Source organism: Myotis brandtii, unplaced genomic scaffold (assembly GCF_000412655.1).
Source record: "Myotis brandtii unplaced genomic scaffold, ASM41265v1 scaffold1087, whole genome shotgun sequence".
NCBI lineage: Eukaryota > Metazoa > Chordata > Mammalia > Chiroptera > Vespertilionidae > Myotis > Myotis brandtii.
Genome location: NW_005353698.1, coordinates 901327 through 910969, shown reverse-complemented (window position 1 = coordinate 910969; position 9643 = coordinate 901327). Strand labels below are relative to the sequence as shown.

Sequence of the window (9643 nt, the reverse complement as noted above, 5' to 3'; positions counted from 1 at the left end):
CCACTGCTGCACTCTCCAGCCATTAGCCCGGCTTCTGGTTGAGCAGAGCCCCTTCCCCCCCATTGGGAGTGCACTGACCATCAGGGGGCAGCTCCTGCATTGAGCGTCTGCCCCCTGGTGGTCAGTGTGTGTCATAGCAACCGGTTGTTCCGCCGTTCAGTTGATTTGCATATTAGGGTTTTATTATATAGAACTAGAGGCCTGGTGAATTTATGCATGGGTAGGGTCCCTAGGCCTGGCCAGCGATCAGGGCCGATCAGGGCCTTCTGGCTGATAGCCAGGGCCTTCCTTCCAGCTGCCAGCTGGGGCCTTCCTTCCTCAGCTGCCAGCTGCTGGCCGGAGCCTTCCTTCATTCCATCCACCCCATGGTGGTCAGTGCATGTCATAGCGAGCGATGGAACTCCTGGTCTCCTGGTCGAACTCCTGAGGGGACACTTTACATATTAGCCTTTTATATATGTAGACAAGTGGCCTGGTGCACAAAATTCGTGCACGGGGGGTGTCCCTCAGCCCAGCCTGCACCCTCTCCAATCTGGGACCCCTCGCTGCCCTCCCCTGCCGGCCTCATGGCCCCCAACTGCCCTCCCAGGCTGTTCTCCCAGAAGGTTTCCTAATCTAATTAGCATATTATCCTTTTATTAGTATAGATGTGGCAGAAAAGAGAAATTTTAGAGTATGTTATGGTCAGGAGACCCCCCCTCAAGTGTTGAGTAATGCAAGTAGAATAAAAGAAATATGAAAGATAAAATTTGAAATTACTTTTTATTGCCTAATTATGTGTAGCCTGACAAAAGAGTCACAGATTCAGTGCAGATAATGGAGTACAGAATACATAAAGGAGTGAGCTAATGATTGAGTGAATGAATGAATGAATGAAATCCTGACCAGCATTTTCATCTAGATGGAGAGTATTTCATATCTGCATAGAATTTACTGCAGATGGTCCACAGGTAAGGGATTGTAACCAGAGAATTTTGTGAAAGTTGATTTAGAAAAGGTAATTTTGATTTATGTATTTTCAAGATAAGGTGATAATTATTTCTTAATAGTAAAGGTGCTTTAATAGAACTATATCCTGATGAGCCTATTAAAATAAATTTATATGTGAATATTTGTCAAAGCACTAAATAAGTTAATTTCTTTTATGAGATTGCTTAATATTTTCCAATTAAATTACATTTACAAATATGCTGATTTCAATTTTAATGTAGTTGGTGGAAAGCTTTGTGAGTATGTATATATTTTATGGATAATGTTCAGCAAATATGTTCAACTTTCTTTAATTCACCTCCTAGTTATAATAGAACTGTTATTCACTTAACAAAGAATGAACGCTCTAGCAGATGCATCTGATCACCTAGTAACTAAATGTTCATTGTAGATGGGGGCCTTTAGGACATAGGCTTGACTTTCACATCATTACCAATGGATTTTTTTTTCTGTCATAAGTTTACTTCCTCTCATTGTGATATCAGCAATTTTATTAGAAAACAGCCTCAAGGAAGCATTAATAGTGTAAGAGCGAGAGAACGATGATCCGATTTAGTTCACAGGCAGTTCCTTTTTAAGAATTTGAAAAATAATGAGTGGTTGGTACAATTGCAAACAATCTTACCTTATCTTTACCTATATTCTTAATAATTATCTCACTGTCGATGTCAAGCAGAAATATCTGCTGGGTCCATACTAGATATAAAAACCGAGTTGTAATCTTTTTTTGAGAAGAAAACTGGAGAGTGGAATATCTGGTAGGACAACTAATGTGTAATTTAAGATATATTTTCTTTATAAAGATAATATAAACAACACTTTATTTTGAAGACATTATTGGATAATTTAACAAACTTTGATTCCATCACTAAGGCCTGGTTCTGAACTATTTGATATTTTAAAGTATTAGCCCGTCTTCCTGCTCTTCCTTTTCAGTTTTGGGGGTTGCAGTTTCTAAACCGGAGGATTGGGGTTCCTAGACTCCTTGTAGCTGTGCCATCTAATGAGGTAGCCATTAAACGGCATGGCTATTGGATATCTGAATGTGGAGAGTCTGATTTGATCGGGTATCAATGTAAAATGTATACACCTGATTTCCAAGGCTTAGTTTGGAAAAAACATTGCATTTTTTCATAGTTTTAAACATTTTTTTTATTTTTTATATACATGTTGAAATAATTTCATCCATTTCTTTCCAGTTTTTTTGTAAATGTGGTTACTAGACATCTTATTTTATTTATTTTGAAACTTTTTTGTTCCATTGACTTATTTATTTTATTGTGACACTATTATGTATGTACCCATCCCCCCAACTTTGCCCATCTCCACCCAGTCTCCAACCCCTCCTTCCCTCTGAACATCACTATACTGTTGTCTGTGTCTATGGGTTATGTATGCACATATGTTCTTTGGCTAATCTCTTCATCTTCTTTCATCTACCTCCCTCCCTCTCCCCTGCTTCCCCATGACAGCTGCCAGTCTGTTAAAATTATATATTTGGCTCACTTTCTATTTCTATTAAATAGTATGGCCTTAGACTATAGAAAATTTGTCATAGGATTGTGAATCTAGTGACATAATTTGCTTAGATGTCAGTGGGTATTTGAGCTTTAATAATTTTATTAGCTTAAGACATTCTGATAATAAGTGTCTCCAAATATGTACCCATTAAAATTCTTTTCTCATGCAGCTAAGGTGTTGATAAGAGAATTTGCTCTTAAGTCTTTGGTGACTGAATGACTTCTTGGTGATGCAAGGACAATTTTCGGTAATCCAGCAGCCAAGGTGACAGTCCAGATAAGGTGGGTAGGCTAGTTGATCTTTCAAGTCTAAGGCAAGAAAAAATTTCAGCTTCTCTGATGGAAATGGCTCTGGACCAGAATTCAGAAGACCTCGGTGAAGCCAAAGCTTTCTTGGCCACTTACAAACTACTTGTATGTTTTCCAGCAATAAATTATCTTGCCTGGAGCCAACAATGTGTTTCCATACCTATTAACTGGGGGAGTTAATAACAGCAACACAATCCATCCACAGAGTTATTTTGGTAAGTGGAATTCTGATTGTTAGAGTGCTCAGTAAAATTTGTTGTAAAGCCTTATTACATAAATAATATATATATATTTGTTTTATATATATATATATATTTGTTTTACTGTATTTTTTGAAAGGAAAATATATACATGGTATTTATTTAGCAGAGCTCTTGCAGAGCCTAAACTGATACTTCTACTCTCTGGCCCCTAATTCAGCCAGAGATGACGACCTTAGCTGTTTCTGTGTTCAGTTGCTGTGAGGCTTATTACCACAGTGGTAAAAAATAAATGTATATTTTTTCTGTAACAACTTTAGACAGTAGCTAATGACTCCACGCTATGAGTAGAATTTAGCTCACTAATACTACTTTGCATTCATCTTCCTCTCGCCTCCCACATTTTATGATCTATATCACTATTTAATGCTTTTATTGCTTCTTCTATTTAACTTTAAATAATATAATTAAACTCATCTTTCTCCTTTTCATTAACTTAGTGTCTCTTGGTTTTTCCTTGTGTAAAATGAAAGCATTAGGGTCCCTACTGCATCTTCCCCTCGCCTTCTCTCCATCTTGTAACTTCTTTGAACTATGCCATCCTATCTAATAAAGATGGAATATGCAAATTGACCATAACTTCACAACAAAGATGGCGGCACCCACATCCAATAAGGAGGGAATATGCAAATTGATAGAACAAGGCGAGAGGTGGAAGATGGCTCTGGGCCAGAGCAAAAGTGGTGCTGGCAGCCATGGGAAGGAAGGCCTATTCTTGCACTAATCTTCATGCATTAGGCCTCTAGTTACTTTATACCATCACAGTTTTGGTTCAACCTTAAATTCTGTCAACTGAGTGATTCCAAAATTGAGAACCTCTAAATACATCTTACATGATCATGATTAGATAAAGTGTATTCACAGCAGAATCCAGCAGTGAGTTTTTCTTTTCTTAAAAGGAGTTTTGGATAATTCTCCTGGGGCTTCCTTCCTGTGGACTTAAAACACCATACCGAGGTATGATAGAGAAAGCCTTACGCTGTTCTATTCCAAGAAAAGCCTATGTATAAGATGAGAATGACAGCGCTAACTACACTTAAATCACCATGGCTTGTACTTTCATGAGAATGCTTGCCTAAACGTTGTAATGTCTTTTAGAGAATAATGGGGACCTGCCTCCTGATACCCATAATAGGAAAGCACGTATTGTAATTGGTTGTTATTGCTGTCCATCACGTTGGGATAAAAGGAGAGGACAGGTTATCTCGAAGGACAGATTAGTTTATCTTTAGATCTTCGCCCTAGATGGATCAAAATTTTAAAATCCACCTTTTAAAATATGGAAATAGAGTGGGTGAGTTATAGAAAATCTCAGGTCTTTGAAACAGTTAAAGCAGTGGTTCTCAACCTTCTGGCCCTTTAAATACAGTTCCTCATGTTATGACCCAACCATAAAATTATTTTCGTTGCTACTTCATAACTGTAATGTTGCTAATGTTAAGAATCATAATGTAAATATCCGATATGCAGGATGGTCTTAGGTGAGCCCTGTGAAAGGGTCGTTGGACCGCCAAAGGGGTTGCGACCCACAGGTTGAGAACTGCTGAGTTAAAGAGATACTCAGGTGACTGAGTTTGAGAACCCAGTGTATATAATCTTTGATTATTAAATTGACTAGCAAATAGAGAAGTTTTTCTGGAATCTTTCTACTAATGTTTGTATCTCAAGGGTGTGAACTTTTTATTGCTCTAGTAAAATACCTTATTAATTAGTTTGGCTCAGCAAAAAGAAAGAAGTCTTTCTTGATCTTTGGCCAAAACAATTTCCTAAAATAGGTTAAGAGCAGGAAACATAATCCTGTGTCATTCAATTGTGCCACTTAAAGTCCGCTATTCTAAGCATCAAAAGCACATATGTTCTTTTGGAAATATTTTTGACTGTGTGTTTTTCCTTTCTTCCAGCATTAAAAAAATAATTAACAAAGCAAAATAAAAAAGATCTTCTGTTGCATCTTCCTGAAACTGCTTCTGCCTCCATAAGACACTACTTGGTTGAAATATATTTAGTTTCTTCAATGCCCAGGGGAAAAGAGGCAGAACTTTTCCTGGATGTGGCTTCTGTTTCTGTTTAATGTTGCATACCAAATTATTTGTCTTTATTAACTTTCTTTTTTGTTTGTTTTGAAGTTATTGTTTCTCATGCTTGGTTTATTTGCAGGCATCATCCTAATCTTCTCAAAACCTTCATATTGCCATTTTAAAATTGAGAGGATGACAAATGGAACCTAGACTTAAGCTCGTGTCTAACTCAGAGCTCATCATTCATTCCACTCCTCTGCACTGTACACAGTGTATGCTCTGTGAGAACAAGCGATGCCACATAACTGATGGTGTTCCATTTCATCATTTCAGCTTGCCTGCCCCTATTAGCAGTAAGTCAGAAAAGCTCCCCACCGCCTTTCAGCTCTATGGTTCATCTTCTATAATAGACAATAAGCTCTTACAGGGAATTATTATCATTTATGGTGTATTTTCATAACTCCTGTGCCTAAAATAAAACCTTGGCCTAGTAGGAGGTAATAAAGCTATACTGATGATGATGAAAGTAATAACTATTAGCATTTAGTATTAATAGATAATTTCAATTTCTGTTCCCTTCCCACACACATTTTTTTAAAGCTTCACTTTTGAAAGCTTCCCACACTTCTCTATCTAGATAGTTTGACTTCAATTCTATACTTCACACTCTACCCTCCCCAGAGTGAGAGCTCAGCTATCAGAAAGTCACTGTTCTTCTTGTGAAATAAAAATTTAGGGCAATCCTAGGGAGTGGGCCATATCACAATAACGGGATGGAGCTGAGACAGAGCACATATGTCTAGAATGCCAAAGTGAAGTTTAATCCTTTTCTAAACATAATTCTTAGATAATAGAGACATGAATTAAAACCTGCCTCTTGCAGCATATATATGACAAACAGTGTTCTGCACTCAGCAGGTAAGTGGGCTTCCTGCGAAGCCAGAGGAAACTTCATCTGTGCCTTCTCCCATCTATCAAATCATCTGAGCTCTTTGAGTTAACGAAATGGCATTGCAATGGAAGCAGCGATGTAGTGGCTGACAGTGTTTGTTTTAAATGCTTTCATTTGCTTTATTTTTTAAATTAAATGCATTGGGGTGACATTGGTTAATAAGATTATATAGGTTTCAAGTGTACATTCCTATTATACATGATCTGTATAATGCATTGTGTGTCTAACACCCAAAGTCAAATCATCTCCCTTCACCATTTGGCTCCCTTTAGCCTTTACTACCCCATTCACCCCCTTCTCTCTGGTAACCATCATAGAGTTGTCTGTGTCTGAGTTTCAGTTTTATATTCCACACATGAGTGAAATCATATGGTTCTTAGTTTTTCTGACTGACCTGTTTTGCTTAGCATGATATTCTCAAGGCCCATTCATGTTGTCACAAATGGCAGTATTTCATCTTTTCTTACAGCTGAGTAGTGTTCCATTGCATAACACATCTTCTTTATCTAATCATCTATTGAAGGACATTTTGGTTGTTTCCATGTTTTGGCCAACATGATTAATGCTGCAATGAACATAGGAGTGCATATATCTTTGCGAATAAATGTTTTCACATTTTTTTATGTGTAGACCAGAGGCCAAGTGCACGAATTCATGCATGGGTGGGGTCCCTTGGGGTGGCCTGCAGAGATTGGGCCCCCAGCCTCGCAGCCCAAGCTCGCACCCCGAGCCTCGCAGTCCAGCAGCCCCTCCTGGCACCCTGCCTTGGCCTGGCGCCACCCGCTCACCTGCTCCACCATCCCGCCCCGGTCCTGCTCTCATCGGGGCTCATCAAGGCCAACAGCGCCTCCACTGCTGCCCACTGCTGTGTTGCTGACGCCCGCCATGTTCCATGCCAACCCCTGGTGGTCAGCACACATCATAGCAAGCGGTCGAACTCCAGGTCTCCTGGTTGAACTCCCAGTTGAATGACCGCCCAAAAGGACAATTTGCCTATTAGGCTTTTATTATATAGGATACCCAGAGGATAGATTTTTTTTTTTATTGCTAAAAGTATTACAAAGGGTAGAGGATAGATTGTTGGGTCATATGGGAACTCTATTCTTAATTTTTGAGGAACCTCCATACCATTTTCCATAGTTTTCATTCTCACCAGCAGGGAATGAGGTTCCTTTTCCCCCACAACCTGGCATGAGCTACAAAGTGAGTGAGAGGGTAGGTGCTGGAATCCTAGGCATTCCTCAGATGGCTGCTATTTGTGCTGGGCTTGGAGGTGTCCATGAGAAGCCAAGCTGTGAACCAAGTGTGGCTACTTCTGGTGCTGGGCTTGGGTCACTTAGCAAAGAGCATGTTGAGGCCAACTCTGCACCCAAGTTGGGTGGAGTGGGGTCTCAGGGAATCACTAGGGCAGGATGAGAAATGTTAGTCAGGTTGGCGCTCATCTGCTGGCTCTGTGAGGGGAGGACTCAGAAAAGGTACAATAGCCTCTACCAGCACTTCTGTCTGGGAGAAAGTTGCCCCTCCAGCTCACCCTGATTCCAGACAATTCAGTTCCTCCCCATATGTCCCTGGAGCCTTTTGAGCTGCTGCCTCAGCATGGAGCTCAGAGCAAGTGAGTTTGAGTAAATCTGTGTGCAGGCCCTTTAAGAGGAATGCCTAGGATTCCAGCAGATTATGGGGACTTCTCTTCCTTGGCACTGGAACCCTGGGCTGAGGGTTCTGGTATGGGACTGGGACACCTCGCTCCTCAGGGGGAACCTCTACAGCTGAGTTATCCTTCCCGGTTTTTATCCGGCAGACGTGGATGTGGGACCAGACTGTTCCACCTATCTGCCTCTCCTACCAGTGCAGACGTAGTTTCTTCTTTTTATCTTAGTTGCAGAACTTCCGTTCAGCTAGATTTCAGGTGGTTCTGAATAATGGTTGTTCTATAGTTTAGTTGTAATTTTGATGTGGTTGTAGGAGGCAGCGAGTTCTGCATTTAGCTACACTGCTATTTTGACTAGAAGCACCCGCTAGCAGTGATGGCGAACCTATGACATGCGTGTCAGAGGTGACACGCGAACTCATTTTTTTTGGTTGATTTTTCTTTGTTAAATGGCATTTAAATATGTAAAATAAATATCAAAAATATAAGTCTTTGTTTTACTGTGGTTGCAAATATCAAAAAATTTCTATATGTGACACGGCACCAGAGTTAAGTTAGGGTTTTTCAAAATGCTGACACGCCGAGCTCAAGAGGTTCGCCATCACTGCGCTAGGGGTATTTTAATACAACTACTAAGGTGTGAATCTTCTGGGATCATTGATAAAAGTGATCAATGAGGATTTTCCAAAATGGATGATCAGAATGTCTGTCTGCCCTGTATGATATCTAGGAATTTTCAGCATACAACTAGTCAGTACCCTTTACCTGGTTTCATGGAGTTTCACACTAAGTGTATATACAGCTTAATATCCCATTAACAGATACAAATTCAACTATATACGAAGGGTTTTGTTTTGTTTTTTTAGGTGTTGTTTTTTTTTTTTTTGCTATGTAGCTCCCTCCTGTCTGATGCTCTGCTCCATAAATTCCAGCTACCTGAGTCTCCTTGCTCCAATCTATATCTTCTCAACTCAGTGTGCCTATCAGGTTCTACCTAGGTGTCCTCTTCTCTGCAGCTAGACTCAAATGTGTCAGAGTTGGTTATTCATAGAGATCACAATTTTGTCCTCTCTTCTTAAGGATCACATCTTAATTCTGCCTTTGTCTACTGAAGCAGTTGTTCAGTTTTATAATTGTTTATAGTAGGATGATAAATCTGGACCCTGCTTATAACTATGGCCAGGAGCATGATTGCATAACCCCTTTTTATAGATAAATAAACTGAGATTAGAAAGACTAAGTAGTATAGTGATGAAGAACAGGGACTTGTGATTTAGGTTGGAATTCAAATTTTTGCTGTTTACTAGTTTTACAACCTTGGGTAACTTATTTAGCTTTCTGTCTTAAAACGGATATGCTTATGATAATGATGGTGATCATGATAATAATAAAAATAATAATATTAGAAATTGCCTCTTACCATTATTGTGATGATTAACCAAGATGATGAAAGTGAAGTTTTTAGCACAGTGCTTGGCACAAAATGAGTCTTGGATATGGTGTTAGCTAACTAACAATATTATCCTTAATTACTTCGGTAGAATTCTGACTTTAAGTTCATGAATGCAATATTGATGAACAAGATAGATGTTTTTTCATCACTTATCAAAGCTTCATTTTCTTTAAAAAGTAGCCAGAACAAGAAATATCTATATTCAGGCTCATAGGACAAATCCCCTTGAAACAGTGACAAAGTATACTCATTTAATGAAACACGAGAAGTCCTGTTAGTGTTTGCAGGGAAATTTTTAAGAGAAAATCTCTGGATAACCCATCACAAATTCTCAGTTCAGGGTACTTATTTAATTAATCACAATGATGGATATCTTTAATATTAGGCAAAAAATAACAGTTCCATTGTCTTGAGACTATAATTACTCAAAACATAACTTTAAAAATTTTATTTTTGTTGTTGAAAGTATTGCAGATGTCACCTTCCTCCCTCC

At 39.1% G+C, this 9643-nt stretch overlaps 2 long non-coding RNA genes across 2 annotated transcripts in view; both read left to right on the top strand.

Annotated features, from left to right (window-relative positions):
* Positions 1-2492: 2492 nt before the first annotated feature.
* Positions 2493-9643, top strand: part of LOC102238815 — a 47168-nt gene continuing 40017 nt past the window's right edge. Inside the window, exon 1 of the long non-coding RNA XR_313056.2 lies at positions 2493-3034. This is a non-coding gene — a long non-coding RNA (uncharacterized LOC102238815). The remainder of the gene's footprint in view (positions 3035-9643) is intronic.
* Positions 6174-9161, top strand: LOC106726792. The gene is made up of 3 exons (XR_001362894.1): positions 6174-6270; positions 6472-6481; positions 9151-9161. It is a non-coding gene; the product is annotated as an uncharacterized LOC106726792 (long non-coding RNA).